The 20,623-nt window shown below is 32.7% G+C and overlaps 3 pseudogenes; all 3 read left to right on the forward strand.

Annotated features, from left to right (window-relative positions):
- The first annotated feature begins 1,504 nt into the window (after positions 1–1,504).
- Positions 1,505–10,862, forward strand: LOC140850901 (uncharacterized; annotated as a pseudogene).
- Positions 10,863–11,127: 265 nt separating this feature from the next.
- On the forward strand, positions 11,128–11,900 carry LOC140853448 (uncharacterized; annotated as a pseudogene).
- Positions 11,901–19,017: 7,117 nt separating this feature from the next.
- The window catches only part of LOC105037196 (uncharacterized), a 5,927-nt pseudogene continuing 4,321 nt past the window's right edge, over positions 19,018–20,623 (forward strand).

A 20,623-nucleotide genomic window follows, 5' to 3' on the forward strand; every position in this document is an offset into this window, starting at 1 on the left:
ATAAAGTTGTGTGATGATTCAGAATAAGGAAAAATTTGACTTCATAAATGCAATGCGACAAGCAACTCAATCAAGAAAGGAAAAAACAAACATTGAAATCCTAAATAGAAGCTCCAACAACAAAAGCGGCCACAGCACTATTAATGGCATGCGGAGTAATTCTTTGAGCACCACCTGCGGTGCAGAAAATTCAACATAAAATTCATTGCTTCTTTCGATTAGACCACATGATCATTATTTTTTATTATATATTTAATATTTATAAATTAATATTTTTATTTAAAAATTTTATATAAAAAATTTTTTTGATCCAAAATTATGACATCCTTTCACAAAAATCCTTTATAACTTTCTATGAGTGACTTTCTGTAAATTTATATGACTTTTTGTAATTTTCTGTGAATATATATGATTTTCTGTAAATATATATAATTTTCTGTAAATATATATGATTTTTTTTATGAATATATATAATTTTTTATGAATATATATAATTTATTGTGAACATATATAATTTTTTATAAATATATATATATTCACAGAAAGCCGTATGCATTTGTATGACTATCCGTAAATATATATATATTTACAGTAAATTATATATGTTCACAAAAAATTATATGATAGGATATCATATATATATTCATAAAAAATCATATATATATTTATAAAAAATTATATAACAAAAAATCATATAAGATATTAAAAAATTATAAAAAATATTTTTATCATATAAAATTTTTAAATAAAAATATTAATTTATAAATATTAAATATATATTAAAAAATAATAATTATATAATTTAATTAAAATAAAATGATGCACTCTGCATCGAAATTCTGCACCGCTGGTGGTGTATAAAGAATTTCTCTTAATGGCGTCGTGTCCCTGCTTCTCCAAGAGTGGCCCACCAGTCCACCACCTACCTCCAAGGGCAGCTAAAGTAAATCCATAGATACCTGCACACCTTGCGGGCTCTGGCTTTATGGCAGTACGGAGGCTTGGAGAGTAAATTGTCGGAGTATGTTAGGAGTTCTGGCTTTATATTAGCATATAATCCATCATTTATTTATCTAACTATTATATATTTTTGACACATTAGCTATTGTATTTTAAAAAAATTGTTTAGATATTTTTTATAAAATTAAACTAAAAATTCTATAAAATTTATAGATTAGGCCACCACAAGCAACAAAAAATCATAAGATTTTGAATTAGACCTAAATTTGTAAATATTCAAAAATAATAATTTTAGAATAAATTAACCTAAATTTCATAGGAAGAAAAAAATTCTTTCACTCTAAAATTATTTTTGAATATTTTATTTAGCTCGGCCTATAATCTATAATCTTATTTTATTATCTGGCCGCTTATCCACCGGATCTCGGGATGTCCGATGAGGTATGGTTTGGGGTTGGTTCTTTCCCTGTTTTGAGTAATATGCTCGGAAAATATATATATATATCTAATTTTTGATGCCCATTGATGCGCTTGTTAGGCTACGATGGGTGCATTGGGTAATTCCAAGGAGCCTACGCTGAAGCAATATCTCGCATTTGCCGAAATGCTACAGGGCAAACAAAGGTCAGTATTTTTAACGATGAGTCTTATTCTCTATATTTTATTTCAAGCAAACTCGCTACTCCACTGAATGGAAATCACTTATTCAACAAAATATCACAGAGATTCTATTGCCTCTTTCTGTACATTATGCCTAGATGTAGACAACCTTGAGCTTGGCTTCAGGATGCCACCTTCACCATGTTTTTTTTACAGATCAGTAAGTTTTGATAATGATAGCAACTTACGAGCTAAAAGCAAGCTTTGCCCAAGGGTAATTGGGAGGAGGCCACAGGCAGGTACTTAATGTCAATTCTAGTTTTCCAGAGGAGGGATTAAGTTGATGATGAATCAGTAAATCTAGCAGACTTGCCATGTCATCTGTTTAGTGTAGTTACTTTGGCTAAACATGTGAGCTGCACTTGTCTTCCTGAAGAGTAGTACTCCAAGCTGTCTCTTGACTGGTTGCTGGTACAGAGGATCAATCAGTTTGGATCTCCGCAATGGGAAGTGATGACTTTCATTCTACATTTCTTTCGCTAGTTTGTCAGGCCATCTGGTCTTGCACTTCAAGCTTACTAGTTGCATTGCTCATGATGAGTAATTTGGTTGTAGTAGAAACTACGATCATTCATATGTGAGGTAGCATAGTCAATCTAATTGGAGTTATTTAATATGTTGGTCTACTGGGGCTAATCTGATCTTCTACCTTTTCAGTCTCCATTATCCTTCTTTTCTTTTCGGAATTATGTAGTTATTTTGTTTAAGAATTGATGCCCGATAGCTATCCCTGGATAACATCAAAACTTCTTAATCATTATCTGGATCGGAAGAGAAGTGACATCAAAAAAGATGACTATGAAGATTGGGTTGTAGGGACAAAAAGAATCATATTATGTAATCTACTTACAAAGAAAGGATTGATGTTTCAGATTGTTTATGCCTTTATTTTCTTTGTGACTTTGTTAAGGATGACAATGGTTGCAGATGTATAATGATGAATATTGAAATACGGAACTGATGCCCTTCTGAGGGAGTACCCTTGAAGAAGGATATCAAAGTTATCCTTAATTGGTGCATAAAAGGTGACACTGCTTCTGGTGTGGTTGGAAAATGGGAGTGAAAAAATGGACATAGGCCCTATTTAGCTAAGTTTTTGGAGGGTCAGAAAATATTTTTTTGATCCTCTACAACCGCTTTAGATAGTTAGAATAGTATTTGATAAAAAAATATAAAAACTTTTTTAATTTTATCAAAAAGCTGAAAACATCTATTTTAGAAGCTCTATTTTGGAGCTTTCTCCCCAAAGCACGTTCCAGATTAGATCGGAAAGCTATTTTAACTTTATAAAATTCTATATTTTGACCAAAATATTAAAAGAAATAATTTTATAATTATATTTATATCCCTATAAAATATAATGCACCATTTAGTAACTCTAACGTAGAAATGAAACTCTAATCGTCCTCACATTCTTCCTTGCATATACAACCAAGATATTTTTTTTTGCACAAAAAGAATCCTAATCTGTCTCGGTTCTTTATATTTCTACACAATCAAGGTATTCTTTCTTACTTTCCCTGAACATTGAAGATTTTATATATATATTTTAAAATTTTTTGGGTTCATCTCTGTTTGCTATCATTTTTTGAATTTTTTTTCTTTCGTGATCGATTTTTTTCTCCGTGTCCCTCACTTCGTCTTTAACTATGATAGTAATAAGATTTTCTTCTTTAACTTGCCATCATATGTTGTTGCAGTCTATCTCCGATGAGATAGTCGGCCGAGAGCTGAGTTGTTGCACCTTGATATTGAATGATAGAAAACCTGCAAAATAAGTCCACTTATCAGAAGTTGTCCAACGGAGGACCCTCCGATGCTTAAGTTAGTCAAAAAAAGAGAATAGCCAAAGAGCCAAAAACGAGAGTGAAAGCTTATAATAAGAAAAGTTTATCCGATCCTCCATTGCTTATCAGTATTTATAGGGTAAGTGATGCCGTTACTACATAACTCTCGTCCCTGAATGCTTGAGACAAGGGAGTTATGATATTTAGTGGACGGTTACCTCATTAACTGTTGTTAATATCGAGTAATATGCCTCTCGTGGGTGACTATGGTGCTCCACGTTCGCATGTAGTTAATGGCCATGCTGGATAACCGTCGTCAATTTTTGAATATACGAAATTCAAGTAGTCAGCATGGCATGGAGGAAGTAGTCGACTATATGTCGGATATCACTAGCTATCATAGATTGCATATCAAACTAAGTTGGTTAGACACCGACTTGATTAGGTCCGTCGCCCTTAGTCGGTGGTCAAGTTTCGTCAATCTTAATCGATCGAATACCGATTAGGACAAGACTCGTTGATCCAAGTCAGGTTAAATCACAGCAATCCGATCGATGCAGAGATGAGAAAGAACCAATTGTTATGGACTTAGTCAGCTAGAAAGCATGGAAAAGGGTGAGTTGGCTAAGCGATAAGGATCTACCCTAACACTTGCCCCCCAAGTCCTGAGTCTGATGGCCTTAATCAGGCGAAAGGAGTTAAGTTGTCATGCGAATCTGAGTTGCTTTTTCTAATGATCTTCATTTAATGCTGCCTCGAAAGCTGTATGTAGCCATCCTGCCATTTCGAGATACAAGTCATCTTTTTGCCATTTCATAGAACATGCAGCGGCTTTGTCACATTATAGGTCATGCAGCTATTAATGTTGTGAATCGCTCGAGACGATCTTCCATAATGATTGCAGAAGATCGGACAATTGAACAATAATTTGCTGAGCAATCCGAGTCATCCACATGTCAATCATCTATTAGCCCAACTTGTTATCATGCAGATCTGGTTGATCTGGTGCAATCTCAATGATGGTGCGTCGAAAAGATCAAATGATGATCGATTGAGATTTCGACACTAAGATTTCTCCCACGTGTCGAAATCTCCGAGAACATCATAGTTTCTTGCATCGATCGTGACCGTCGAATCGGAACATAGTCATAGATCATTCCATCAAATTAAAATATAGTCGTAGATCATTCCATCAAATCGAAACATAATCGTAGATCATTCCATCGAATCAGAATATAGTCGTAGATCAATCCGTTGAATCAGAACATAGTCGATCAAAGAAAGTTTCTCTAGTTTATTTCAAACCATTCGATCCTTAGTCGTTCAGGTTGAAACCAACTAACTACTTAGCTAATCTATCATTTGCTTTTTATTTTACTTTTTTGTTAATCGGGTGTCAGCCGAATAATGTTTCATCGGGTACTAGCCGGTGATGCAATCATATAGCCAAGTGTCAATCGACCGTGTTATTCGATGGATTACCAAATATTTGAACTAGTCGGCACAGATTTATAGAAAAAAAAATCTTTAATTCATAAGGTAATCTTACTGATAGTACATCCGTAGATTCTCGACATTTCAAGTTCGAGAAATTTTCGTGCTGTTCAAGTTCTCAATTTTGTATGCCCTTGATCGTACAATTATTGAGATTTTGTAAGGGCCTTCTGAGTCATCTGCCCTCCATAGTCTCGATCTTATTGAGATCATGTTGACCACACCCATCATCGGTTGGGCATGAGGATCAGCAGGCAGCTGCATAGGTTGGTCTCACAAGTACTTTCTGAGATATTCCCATCAGATCAAAGCTTCTATCTCATCCTTCAACTGGATGCACTGCTCGGTATCATGACCTTGGTCATGATGGAACTAATAGTAGTGCTTCCTATTGCGAGACGTCGGCTGCTACTTCATCAACTAGGGTCATCGGAGTTAACTCTCTCCTTCTATCTCAATAAGAATCTATGCACAAGGAGCAGTAAGAGGGGTATAAGAGTTATACCTACTGTTGAAGTTCTTTGGGGGAGGTGGAGCCTCTCTCTCAGCACGAGTCTAGTTGGGTACCATGGAGGTTCTTCTCTTTTTCATCTTCTTTTGACCTTTGCTCTCAGACTAGCGTCAGTCAGTTGCACCCTCCTTAGTGCAAATGTACTTCTACGCACGCTTGAGGAGTTCGACATAGGATCGGAGAAGCATCTTGTCCAGAGAATAGGTGAACCTGAAGCTTCACAACCCCTTCTTCATGGCCATGATGGTTGTCGATTCGTTGAGGTCCTGGACCTCTAAGGTGGCGGCATTGAAACGTGCCACAAAATCTTATAGAGATTCTCTATCTTGCTGTTTGATGGAGAAGAGACTATCGGAGGTTCGTGGCATCCTTTTGCTGGTGCTGAAATGCATCACAAAAAGTTATTCGAATTACTCAAACGAACAGATACTACCCAGTTGAAGTCCGAAGTACCAAGTTCGAGCAGCTTTCTGGAGAGTAACCGAAAAGACAATACAGAGAAGGGCAACGGATGCCCTTTGAAGAAGCATAAGAGCTTTATAGCTCTCAAGACGGTCGAGTGGGTCGATGGACCCATCATACGGCTTGATCTATAATATCTTGAACCGACTGAGAATTAGCTCATCTAGAATTTATCGGGAGAAGGGCAGATGAGTGTTGATGTCGACTTCGTCGATAGAATCTCGATTATTTACTTGGAGCTAATTCAACTGGCGGTCCAGCTTCCTCAGTTTGTGGTCATAACTCGTCCAACCGTCTCTGAGATTCATCAGGATGTTGAGAGTATTCAAAGGTAGAACCTTCCCCAGAAGAATTTGACAGAGATTATGGCCTCTTCCCCTTTTGTGAAACTAGTCGAAGAAAAGAAGACTGGTGATCATCGGAGTAGGCATGTGGGGCATGCCGAAAGTCAAGATGAGGTGAGTGTCGGATGGATTGACGACTCATTTGGTGGGAGTATCGAGTCGAGTAATGGGATGGAGAATGAGGCCAGCGGCTGTGCTAGGAGGCACATCCTATGGCGCCGATTCCTCTGGCCACCCTTGCCGCTACTTTTGCTACCCCATAGTCTGTTGCAGGCTGTGAATAATCTCTGTCAATATTTTGACTTGCTGCACCAAAGCAGCAAATTCTTGCTGGTCCGCTATGACCACCAATCGTGAAGCTCCCCCCTTTCTGGAGCGCCAAACTATTGCAACCTATCTTCGGTGAGATAGTCGGTCAAGAGCCGAGTTGTTGTGCTTTGATGTTGAATGATAGAAAACCAGCAAAATAAGTTCACTTGTCGGAAATTGTCTGATGTGAGACCCTCCAATACTTAAGTTAATCGAAGAAAAAAAAATAGCTAAAGAGCCAAAAGCGAGAGCAAAAGTTTATAATAAAAAAAAGCTTATCCGATCTCCCATTGCTTGCTGGTATTTATAAGATAAGTGATGTCGTTATTGCATAACTCTCATCCTTAAATGCTCGGAACGTGAGAGTTATGGCATTTAGTGGACGGTTATCTCATTAACTGCTGTTAAGATTGAGTAATAGGCTGCTTATGGGTGACTATTGTGCTCCACATTCGCATGTAGTTAATATTCATGTCGGATAACCGTTATCGATTTTTGAATGTACGAAATTCAAGTAGTCGGTATGGCATCGAGGAAGTAGTCGGCTATATGTCGGATATCACCAGCTAATCGTAGATTGCATGTCGAACTAAGTTAGTTAAACACTGACTTGATTAGATCCATCGCCCTTAATCGGTGGTCAAGTTCCATCTATCTTAGTCAGTTGAATGCCGATTAAAACAAGACTCGTTGATCCAAATTGGGTTGAATCACAGTAATCCAATCGGTGCAAAAATGAGAAAGAATCAATTATTGTGGACTTAGTCGGTTGGAAAGCGATAAAAAGGATTAATCGGCTAAGCGACAAGGATCTACCCAAACACACGTCTTTCTATATATTTTATTTTCGTCTGCCTCTCTTCATTCCTATCTTTTCTCCCATCCATATCCATTTTTTTGTCTCTATCTTTACTTTTCTCTCGTGTCCCTCGAGCGAGTAGGAGTTTAAAGTTTTCATCACAAGAAATTGGATACATCCTTGCAACTCTGTACTGTACAAAACTCATGATCATATACTCATATGAGAGTGATGTTTCATTCTAGTTATAACAACGATAATTGCCAATGTTTATTCAATATTCTAGTGTTAACATGGCTATGTTGATGTACTTAAAATACTATATTATTTTTATGTATATGTCAATAAACTCGTAATGCTCTACATGCATCAAATAAAATCTCTTCAACTACTATTGAGAACAGACATTATAATTTTTTAAATCTATTTGGATATCCTATTTAAATGGCATCGTTACATCAGCTAAAACAATCATCACAACAATTACAGCCCACATCTTAACATTATTAACCCATTTAAGTACAAATCCATGTGATTCGTTTCTTTTTTGATTGAGAGCATGGACTACAACTTTTTTTAGTATAGCAATCCCATTTTAATTATGAGTCTATTTCTACATTTGTGAATTATTATTTATTTTATATATGAAACAAATAAGAACCTAAGTATTAAATAATTATATTTTATTATAAAAATAAAAAAGATGGAGAATATTATAGAAAGGATGTGGAATGTTTTGATTTAATATTATTTTATATTCATGAGATAAATTTTTTTTTGTCTTTCTATATACATTGTCATTGTCAATAGGTTTTATATATATATATATATATATATATATATATATATATATATATATATATATATAAGGTGATCATGTTTGAAGTATTGGGTGTTTCTATTGTCATGTCATGATATTATTATTATTATTATTGATAAAAGTGAAATTTATATTTATTAATTTTTAATATAAATTATCTTATAAAATATGATTGAAATGATGATTTATGATGGACAAAGTATTTTATGTCTTTGTTGTTGCATTGTGTCAAGAAAAAAATACCTAAGAAGTGTCAAAATATGTTTACTGGTCCATCAACTTAAGATGACAAAAAGAAGAATGCAGTTTGATATGATAAATTGATAGAGGAATTTATCGATATATGTATTGGTGAAGTTGAAACTGGTAATCATCCAGGGACACATTTCAATAGGCTAGGATGGGCCAATATAATTAAAATTTTAATGAAAAGATTGAAAATCAATACGACTACAAATAATTCAAAAATAAATAGGATAATCTGAAAGCAAATTGAAGCATTTGGGTGAGATTAGTAGCAAAAAAAATAGGACTTGAATGGGATCCTGTTAGAAACACAATAGATGCATCAGATGCATGGTGGGAAATAAAGTTGCAGGTACAAATAATAGTATATTGATTGTTATCCTTAGGAATGATTTTGATGATCACAAAATATTAGAGCATAATTCGATACTAATATTTTTCAGGTATATCAAAGAATATTTTTGTAAAGAAAAAATATCGTTGAAAGACTCCAAGTATAATTAAAGATTAATTAAGTCAAGTAAAATTAATTTTGAAGACTTTCGGTACAATTTTTTTTTTTCAAGATTTAGAGCTGACCCATTCAAGAATCGAGCAAGCTCTGGTATGGAATATCTCTGATACTTTGGTTTGGCATGCAGCCGAGTTGGCTCGAAATGAAGCCGAGCCGACTCTATCAGGGTGATAGAAAACTAAATTTTATAGATTATAGCTCGGAGCAAGATTCGAACCGACTTTATCAATATTTTAGAAAGTTGAATTTTGATCTCTGTAGTTTGAGTCAGTTCGAAATAAGACCCGAGCCAGCTCTCTCAGTGGACAGAAAGTTGAAATTCAAATTTTGCTGCTCGAGCCAGCTCGAAATAAGATCCGAGCCGGCTCTATCAAAAGGACAGAATGATGATTTTTGAGGTCTACAGTTCAAATCGACTCAAAATCAATTCGAGCCGACTTGACGTTATCTGACAAGTATAACGGCTAGTTCTGCAGAAGCCCATTTTCATTCAGAAAAAATTTTTAACAACTATTTTCTACCTCCAACGATAAAAAATGGCTAGTATTAAATTCAAATCAATCAGAGCTTGGAGGAAATGAATAAGAAATAAAAAAAGTAAGAAAATGAAAGAAAAGCACTGTTCATAGCAAAAAGAGCACTTTGAGCATTTAATAGTCTTCAAGAGAGTTCACCTACTTTCAATAACTTTTTTTTTTAATTTTTTGAGTGCATTCAAGGAGGAGAAAGAGCATTCATTACTGACATTCAAAGCATCCTCAAAAGAGAGCTTCAACGATAATAAATTAACCGCAACAGGATTTTTATTATTGTACTGAATTTCTTATTTAAATCTGTTGTAATGATTTTAGCAAAGGTTAAACTTGAAGCGCTGATTTGTACCAAATTTGGATTAGTTTGGAGGAGCCTTAAGATTAGGCTTGTAAAGTTTTTGATTAGTTGACCTAGGTTAAAGTCAATTGGATTTGTTTGTGTGCCTGATGAAAATAAACACGCTATAATCAGGTTGATTATAGTGACAATTCCTAAGAGATCGCTTGGGGAGTGGATGTAGGTGCTTGAGATGCACCAAACCACTATAAATTTGATGTGTTTATATGTGTGTGATCTTATTCCTCTTTTGCATTTATTTTTTGTACATTAGCTCATTGTACCTTCAGTATACTTATATTTCTGCCTGCACACATTTGGTTTTAAATTTACTAAAAGTTTTAATAATCCAATTCACCCCCCTATCTCTTGGGTTGTCTAGCTGGACAATATTGATGTTTGTAAGATTTTTTATACTATGATTTAAAAAAAATATTGATAATTATATATCCTTAACTTGTAGAAAATTCTTGATGCAGCTAAATTTCGAAAAATTGATTTACAACATGTCATGAAGTTGGATAGATTATTTTGGAGATACTAGTACCACAGAGAAGAGGGCTTAGACACCAACGTTACCGATACAAAAGAATGTTGAGAGCATATTTGAAGCTGATGATAGACTAAATAGAGAAAATACTGATATGTTTGAGAGTTTATGTGACACTGATGAAGACCTTAATCTAATTATACATGAAATTGATGATCTTTTCACTGATATTGATAATGTTAACCCTACCCCTACATCTTATCCCACCCATAAAAAAAGAAAGAAGAGAGTTGGTCCAAAGAATCAAGATAATAAATGCAAGAAGATTGGGGGTGTTGTGCAATTATCTCAGGATTTAGTTGTCTTGTTGATGCAGTGGAGAGGAGTATAATGCCATCCAGAATAACTGATAAGTCCAGATGTAGCATTGATGAGGTGATGAAATGGTGCGTGCAATGCTTGAGATGGGAGCACAGCCTGAATTGGTTCTACTTGCTGTGGAAGTGCTTCTTAAAAGAGAGCATAAGAAAATATTTATGGCTCTCGAGGATACCTATATTTAGATTGAATGGCTCAAGCAAATGTCAAATCTATGAAACTAGCTTTTGAAATACTAGCATGATGATATATTTTTTTGTAGTTTTAATTATGAACATTTATGTTGAAATTATGATGGATTATATGTATTCGTATTATGTTTTGAATAATATATTGTGAATATCATGACTATTATTGATATTATGGATGGTATGTGTTGGTGTTTTATATTGTTTATTTATTTATATTTTAAGTTTTCATGTTATGTATTGTTTGTTTTTTTTATTGATGTTTTGTTTTTAACATAATATTTTATGTACAGACATGGATAGCACTGATAATATTCTGAAGAGAATTATTTTAGTGAAGATGAGATAGTTGATGATAATGAATTTTATACATTTGTGACTATAGCTGCTGGTATGGCTAATGAATATTACTCAAAATATGTTGACAAAAAGCCTTATAGGACCTCTTATCAAACTGGATATAGATTTGTATTAGAGATTCTCAAGATAATCCATATAGATGTCAACAACAATTTAGAATGAGAAATATGTATTCATTGATCTATGTAAGGAACTGAAGACAGATATGTTTGAAAGGTTCTAAAAATATTTCTGTTGAGAAGTTGGTAACCATATTTTTGATGATTCTAGGATATGGGTTTGGGAGTAGGATGGTTCAAAAAAATTTCAATATTCGGAAGAAACAGTTAGTAGATATTTTACTCATATCTTAAATGCTGTCTTAAATATGACTAGGGATATTATTAACCAATTGATAGATAGTTTAAGAATATTCCCAATAAAATTTATGATGATAATCATTAGTGGCCTTATTTTAAGGATTGCATTGGAGCAATTAATAATACTCATGTGGTAGTAAAAGTTTCTCCATATAAGCAAATACCATATATTGGTCAAAAAAGGATTCCTACGCAAAATATTATGGCTTGTTTTGATTTTGACATATATTTTACTTTTATTTGGGCTAGATGGGAGTGTACTGCTCATGACACTCATATTTTCTTAAACACTATAAGCAGAGAAGAGCTCAACTTTCCACATCCACCTAGAGGTATGTATTTTAATTAAATATATTATAATAGTAGGCATATATTTTACCTTTCATGCATAAGTATTAAATTCTAACTTATCTATATCTATATAGGTAAATATACTTAGTAGATGCAGGGTATCCTTACATGTCAGGATATATGGGGCCTTACAAAGGAAAAAAATATCATCTACTAGATTTTCGATGTGGAAATCAACCAAGGGGTATGTGTGAAGTCTTTAATCATGCACATTCTTCGTTGAGATGTACTATTGAGAGAACATTTAGATGTTGAAAAAGTAGATGGAGAATATTGAGTAGAATGTCCAACTTTTCTTATTATAAATAAGTTCAAATTGTGGTGGCTTTCATGGCTATTCATAATTTTATTAGGAATCATGCAATTAAAGATTTTGAGTTTTAGCCTTATAATGATGATGAAGATCTACTCCCTCCAGCTTGTTTAGAGATTAATGAATAACAAGAGAAATCAAGTCTGGAGTAAAGCCGAGCAATTGAGTAACTATGAGATGGATGTTTAGTATGATTAGATTGCTACTCTTCTTATGACTCATTGACTTCTTTTTTTTATAAAACTGTACATGAAACATAGATTTTATCCCATGTCATTCACATTTTGGGTTTGAGAAAACCTGCACCTTGCATTTTTATTACTATTAGAATCAAGAATGTTAAACAATTTGTGATATTAATAGTTAATACATATTTTAAAATTTGTTATGGATATAGTGGCATCAAATATATATTTGATTTATCAATATTCATCGATATTATTTCATTGTGTATAAGAAAAGTATTGGGTAGAAAAGAATTTTAAAATCTCATTTTTGCAAGTGTGATTGCATGCATCTATATTGTACTATAAATATAATATAATATTATATGTATCATACTATTATGATATTATATGATAATTTTTTTATTATATTACAATAATATGCTATATTATATCATATTATAGTAATATTATAATGCATAATAATATTTTAATATGTAATAGTCCCATAAAATGTTATATCACATTGTACTATAGTATTATATTACATTATGTTATACTATAATAATATTATACTATGTAATAATACATTGCCATGTTATATCATATAATATTATACTATATTTTTGCTATAATATAAAATATTATGTTAACTATATTATATAATATAATATTATATTATACTAATATTATAATATATAATATATTTACATAACAATGTATATTAAATTTTATTATACTCTACTATATAATATTATGTAACATCCTTTATGGTCATTTTGTCAAACCAAAAGTATTTTTATGGTTTGATTATCAAATATATATTAAAATTTTAAAGTATTTTAGAAATATAGTTATCAAACAACAAACAGTTTTACTCAAAGTTCTACTTTCCAAAAGCTCCACTATCAACAGTAATCTCAAATGGACCTTAAGGTATGAAAAGATTTACTAAAATGTTTAATCAATATGACTAATTGGATTATCTATAGAAGAATATTTGTTTCAATTGGTCAAATCTTCATGGATATCCAATATATGGAAGTTAGCAATTATGAGTGATTCCTCTTGATTGTGACATCAATTTTGCTTGTTTGACACAAGATGTTCTGACTCATCATGCTTCAATTCAAATGATACATACCACATTATATTGGTTAGGGAAGTGCCCTTTAATACCAAGATTGCCGGTTTGAATTCAATGACACTTGAACTTCTAGTGGAGCTAGGGGTGAGCATGGTCCTATTTGGATCGGTTTCATGCTTAAACCAAGCCAAACCAGTCCTAAATGGTTTGACATTTCTAGAAATCAAATCGGACCAATAGAAGATTGAAACCAAACCAAATCAATATGGTTATATGGTCTAGTTTGGTTTGGTTTATCGATTTATATATATATATATATATATATATATATATATATATATATATATATATATATATATATATGTATATGTATGTATGTATGTATGTATGTATATATATATATGTATATATATATATTTATTTATTTATTATTTATGATTCATGAAGACTTGTTTTCTTTACACATAAGAGTACCATCAAAAAAATTTATCAAGTAAAATAATTTAAATTGATATAAGATATTGTTACTCAATAAATAATTTTTTTAAACAAATACTATCATTAAAGATTAAGATAAAGATCTCCAACACAATACAACAAAAATAAACAATCCAATAAGTAAGTCACTTAAGGTTTAAAGCTAATCAATACAAAATCAAATTGATAAACAACATCATAAATCTAGAATTATTTCTAATATATTAATACTCCAACATAAACAACACGCTAATCAAATGACATCATTTTATTAAAATCGAACTGATTTAGTTGAGAATGATTTTATTTATTAACAAATCTAAATCAATTCAAACCTATTTTCTATATGTCAAAAATCAACCAAACCAAACCGAATAAAATTTTAAACTAAACCAAACCTGTAGTTTGATTTGGTTTCACCGATTTGATAGGTTCAGGTTTGGTTTTTGCTCACCCCTAAGTGGAGCATCCAAACAACAAGAATTGCTATGGATTTTAAGAGTTCAAAAAAATGTTTGAACGTGGATTAAGGACATAGGTCTGGCACTAATTGAGGTTTATTAAAAGTATTAAATTATAATTGGATGGTATATGCTGTACAATTCTCCTAATCCTATATTTTTGAGAGAAGGTCCACATACCTTTATAGCTTTTGCAAAATCTTTGGTTCCACTTTCGGCATCAGTGCAAGGGTCCATGGCAAACTTAATGCTGTTCATTCGTTGTTGGTCATCTAGAAGCCCCTCGTATCTAAAATAGTTGAGCATTCGTGATTCACTGTCTCAATGAGTTGCGTTAGTTCAAAGCCTCGGCAATATTTTGAAGTTGAGGTTTTTTAAAGACTTAAATTTTTATATTAAAAAAAAATTCTATATGGATCTTGAAGCATTCAAACAAAAAAATTTTTGATGCACGTGCTCCACATGTGAGCGAAGGAAGGAGGACTCCCGATTGGAGTCTTCCTCCTCTACATTTTCGTTTGGGAAAGGGACTCCTGTGGCTCTTCGGAGTCCGACAAAAGCCCTAGAAATTGATCTATAAAAGGACTCCAAATTCTCCTTTTAAGCATCGCCTCCCCATCTCCGATTTTCTCCAACAAAATCCATTGATTCTCTTGATTTTTTTGGAGTGGGCTCGGAGGAACCATCGTTGATTCACCATGGTTCTCATCGTCGGAGTCAAGGTAAGAGATATCTACTCCAACTCCATCTTCTTCCATCCCTTAGCCATCACAGTGATCATAATATGCCTGGCAAGTCTGTAGTTTTCTTTTGAAGCCTAAGTCCCCTATTCTTCTCCTTTGTTTTTGTTTCCATCAGACCAGCTACCCTCGTCGAATACGATTGTACCCAGGTATTTGAGGGTCGAAACCACCAGAGGTGGTTGTTGCCATTTGGGATCGCCGCCGTAGGGACAGCTAGCATTTTACCTTTCCCTCTCTCTGTTCCACGAAGAAGAAGATAGAATAAAATGAGAGGAAAAAAAAAAAGAAAAGCAAAGCTAAGAAAAGAAAAAGAAAAGAAAAGAGAAGAGGGAGAGAGAGTCTCTCTCTTCCTCTCTCTTCTCTCTACCTTCTTTATCAATTTTCTCTTTTTTCCTAATTTTCTCTCTCTTCATAGATTTTTCTCTTTAAATTCTAGAGACAGCAGAGGGTCTAGATGTTTAGATACATCCTAATTGACTCGTTAAACCCTACGAGGAGTATTGGACCTATAATGCTAGGGTCATTTACCATGCTATCCATAATCATCTATGACTTTTATGTTTTGATTATGTAGAGGTACGATTGTTTGCACAAGGTGTTGAGCGGAATATCTTGCTTCCGAGTTCATAGATCGAGAAGTTTATCGGTTTCTATGTTTAACTTAATCATCGATAGAGATAAGGATTCTTAAACATAATCATTTACATATTTATGGAAGATTAATTCTATATGATTGATGTATGTTCTATAGCTATCAGTATGTGGATTATACGATATTAAATTAATGTTGTTTGCATAATGATTAATTGGTGTTTAATCATTGATTTTATATAGAGTAAAAAAGATTATGATTTAATATAATTGATGGATGGAGGCATCTAGGTTAGCCAGTCATGCAAGAAATATGGCATATATGCCGGGGTCAATCTTGGATTGGGGTGTGGCTTAGTCTGCCACGGATTGAAGCATGACTATACTAATCTAATATTGAAAATCAGATTATAACTTTGATAATAATATGAATGGGATATGAGTGGTGTTTGGACTATTTGGCCATGCAAGAAATGTAGTTTGTGTGTTGGGCACCTCAGGTTGGGGCGTAATATTGTGTTTGGCCGACCACGAACTAGAGTATGGTTGTAATTACTCCAATACCAGAAAGACAAATATAAAATATGGGAAAGAAGAGCATGTGGATAGTCGGTTCATATATGAAATATGGGATATCAGCCGCAGGTTGAGATGTTTGGCCTGCCACAGGTTAGAGCATAGTTGTGCCTAGTCCAATACCAAAATCAAATCAAGATGATGAATCATGTCTAATTTGAAAAGTATCTGGGCTAGCTGGCATGTGTGAAATATGGTATTGTGATGTCAGCCATGGACTAAGATATGGTTATTGGCCATGGACGGAAACAGATGGCCTACCACAGGCTGGAGCGTGAGCGGGTCTAGTCCAATGCTGGAATAATAATATTGTTTGGGTCAAAACTGTGTTAATCGTTTAATGATAAGTAATCTCATTGAATTGTTGATCCAAGATTGTTAATTATGATATGACATGTTTAATAAAATTGCACATGATAATATTATTCAACTATTATATTGATGATGTATGAATTTTATTATTTTTCTATCAGTTATTTATATTTATTAAAAGATATTTCATATTCACGTTGGTGTGAGTGTGGAGGATTCTTATTGAGCTGCTAAGCTCACACCTTTTTTTTCCTTCAGACTTGCAGGATACGTAGGATCGATCAGGTTGGGTGTAGAGTTTCGAGCAATAGAGTCTTTAGTTAGTTAGTTAGTTGATTTTCTGATATGCAAATGTTTTAATTTTATGAGCATTTGTTCAATAAAGATAATTTATTGATTTAATAAATATGATTGAAACTTTATAATGCTTTCGGTATTCTTGTAGACTTGTTTATTATTTAGGTCTTGCATAGTTTTTAGAACTTGTCTTAGAAATGTGCGGCTATCACGTATTTGATCCGAATATTGAATTCAGAACGTAACAGTTTTCTTCTTCTTTTTAAAGAAATCTTGGATAAGATTATATTTCATTTTTAAGATCTTCTGAGTTGATCAAATAGTTGAAATATTCGTGATCTAAACTCGACTAGATGAATCTGAACCAATTCACAAGAGGAAGCTGGGATTCAATTCTTGGTCTCTGGTACAACAACTAAAGATTTTTTTTCTTGTTTGGTTTGGATGTCTTTGTGCTCAAAAACATTGTTTACTATAAATGGCTAAATTGAGAAAGAACAGATAATGTACGATGCTCTGAAAAATGTATGATTTTTTTGACAAATCTTTCCCTTTTCTTCTTCATGAGCAAATACTTACATAGGTTCCAGCTGCTTCTTCCTTCTTCTAAAAGCGGTTATGAAGCTACTGTAATTCCCAAATCCTATGTATTTATTTTGCAGGAATTGATAGATGCGGATTGTTGGGCTTCAGTGAGATGTTGATGTGGCTAGAGTTAGACATTGACTGAGATCTGTAGCACTGACGAGTACCTATAAAAAAAATTTATATTTATCGAGGATGTTCTGATGAGAGAACCTTCGATGCTTAAGTTAGCCGAAGCTTTAGTAACAGTGAAACAAAAAGATAGCAGGGATGGAGCGAGCTTTCTTGAGTATTTATGGGTGTTCTTATTTGCCTTTCTTTACCTCTAGTTGCTTACCCGATGATCTCTTCGTATCTTTTTTATCTAAAAATTTAAGCCGGTCCGTACGCTACTTGTCAGAATCTGTATCTGTCAGACCTAGTTTTGTAGGCTATTAGACCATGTTCTGACTTTTATTGTGAGAGAAATCTCTTCCACTCCTCCATATCTAGATTGTTAATCGTAGATATTATAGACACAGACTTCAACTACGCGGTTGACTGTATGGGTGTTGTCTGGGTTTACAACTGGTATGACTTCATCGGCATCATCTTGGATGCACCTCTATGGAGGATTGGCATCGGTCAGTGGATCTCTCCCGTAACAAAGATTGTTTCACCCCACCAGATTTGGAAGGTCCTTGTGGAGCTCGGTTGTGGGCTCCATGTTGCCAACTTCATCAAACAATGATCCAAAGACAGTATCAAGAGAAGTGTCAAATGGAAAAGGAAATATCGAGGAAGTCTGTGTCAATAGTTTCTATTAGTTCAAGGCTGCATGATTTCGAAATTCAGCAATTGGATGATCACCAATTATGATTGTGCTTTCGTGAAGCTCGTCTCTATCGAATCAATGGAGTTTTGATGTGATGCTTTTTGGTGAGCTTCATACAGGCATTGTAATGCAAGTCCATCATCTATTGGCTGGGATTTGAGTACTCATTACAGTTCTTAGTACGGAAAGCACCCAAATGTTGGGCTCCATGGCTCCATAAGTTTTCCAAATTGCAACGTGGATCCAGAACACCAAAAACAACGAAATTTGAGCATGTTTTTCAAAGTATCCTTCCCACGACATTAAATCAACCGACAGAGGACTACTCTACCGATGATGTGTGTTTTTTTTTTTTTTTCTTGAAAACAAAAATTGAGAACCAGATTTCTGCATGTAGCTTATCCCCATCAATTATTGTTTACCTATTTATCTGAAAGTCTTTTCTTCTCCTATGCAAAAGGCCTGGCGAAGGAGTTCATGGTTCAGCAGTCTTTTTCATGCGAACTTAGGTCTTATGGCTTAAGAGGTCATATACCATGCATGTCTATTTGTAAATATCTATATATTTTTGTATTAAAAGATATGGCAATACGTCTCCATTGGCCATTGCCTGCATAGATGAAAGCCGCCTGCTGTGGCACAAAAACAAAATAAGACAGAGCTCGGCGACGTACGTAGTTGCATGGCTTTCATTAATGACGGGAATTTGGCGGAGAGTGGCGGCGAGATGGCTCGACTGGTTGAGCTCCGGCTATCCGGCGGTGGATTTGGCGGAGGGTGGTGGTGAAATGGTTGGACTACTGATAGCTAGAGTCAGTCCAAAGTGGCAAGTTGGACTTAAGGAGGATAGACGCTGAGGTTTTGTTTTGACTCGGTATTTTGCAATTTTGTGAGAATAGGAGGGCCAGGACAAGGAATTAATCCTGTGGTGCTGAAGCTATAGCAGATGTCTACGATTGCCAACTGGACTAATCTCAGCAAAATATCTCCTCTTTTTTTTTTTTTGGGGGGGGGGGGTGAGATCTTAGCTGGACACTTTAATTTGAGCGGCTGACAGTACTGTCATTTCTAAAATACAAAAACACCAAAAAAAAAAAAAAAAAAAGGGCAGATTTTGATGAGGCCGTATAGGAGTTCGTTACCCAAGTAATCTAAAAAAAAAATTATTTATCAAAATAATATATTTTTTAATTTATTTATAAAAATAATATAAATTTATAAAATATTATTTGAAATGACATTCTATAGCCTCCACGTCATTATCTCTCTGCTCTACGTGGACGATAAAAAAAAAAATTAAAGTCGCCGTTTGAAATGACGTTTTTCAAAATCATTTCAAATGACGATTTTATTTTTTTTCAAAAAAAAATTTATAATTTTAAATTTATAAAAAAAAAAAATTTTAATTTTAATTCAAATAAAAATCATCATTTCAAATTATTTTTTCTATTTTAAATTATTTTTTAAAAAATACCAAGAAAATTGGTCTAAAAAATAAAAAATAAAAAAATAGAAATATAATTCTAAATTTTAAGAAAATAAAAATTTTAATTCAAATAAAAATCACCATTTAAATTAGTATCCCCATTTCAAATTAATTTTTTAAAAAAATATCCAAAAAAATATGTCAAAAAAATAAAAAAATAAAAAATACCATAAAAAAGAAAAATTGGAAAAAAAATAAAAAATAAAAATTTTAATTTTTTAAAAAAATAAAAAATTTAATTTTAATTCAAATAAAAATCACCATTTCAAATTAGTATCCCTATTTCAAATTAATTTTTTTAAAAAAATATCTCAAATAAAAAAATACCTCAAAAAAATAAAAAAGAAAAAACAACATAAAAAAATTAAAAAAATAAGAATTATATTTCTAAATTTTGAAAAAAAATAAAAATTTTAATTTTAATTCAAATAAAAAAAATCATTTCAAATTACTTTTCCCATTTCAAATTAATTTTTTTAAAAAATATCCAAAAAAAAGAAAAAAATACTTAAAAAAAAAAATATCATAAAAATAAAAAAAATTAAAAAAATAAAAATAAAATTTTAAATTATAAAAAAATAAAAATTTTTATTTGAATTCAAAAAAAATCACTATTTCAAATTACTTTCTCTATTTCAAATTAATTTTGTTAATAAAATATCTCGAAAAAAAAAGTACCTCAAAAAAATAAAAAAACATAAAAAAAAGAAAAAAATAAGAAAAAATTAGAAAAATTAAATTAAAATTAAAATTTTAAAATTAAAAAAATAAAAATTTTAATTCTGAGACACATGATGAGACTCTGTATATCCATA

This window comes from Elaeis guineensis, chromosome 13 (genome assembly GCF_000442705.2).
Source record: "Elaeis guineensis isolate ETL-2024a chromosome 13, EG11, whole genome shotgun sequence".
NCBI lineage: Eukaryota > Viridiplantae > Streptophyta > Magnoliopsida > Arecales > Arecaceae > Elaeis > Elaeis guineensis.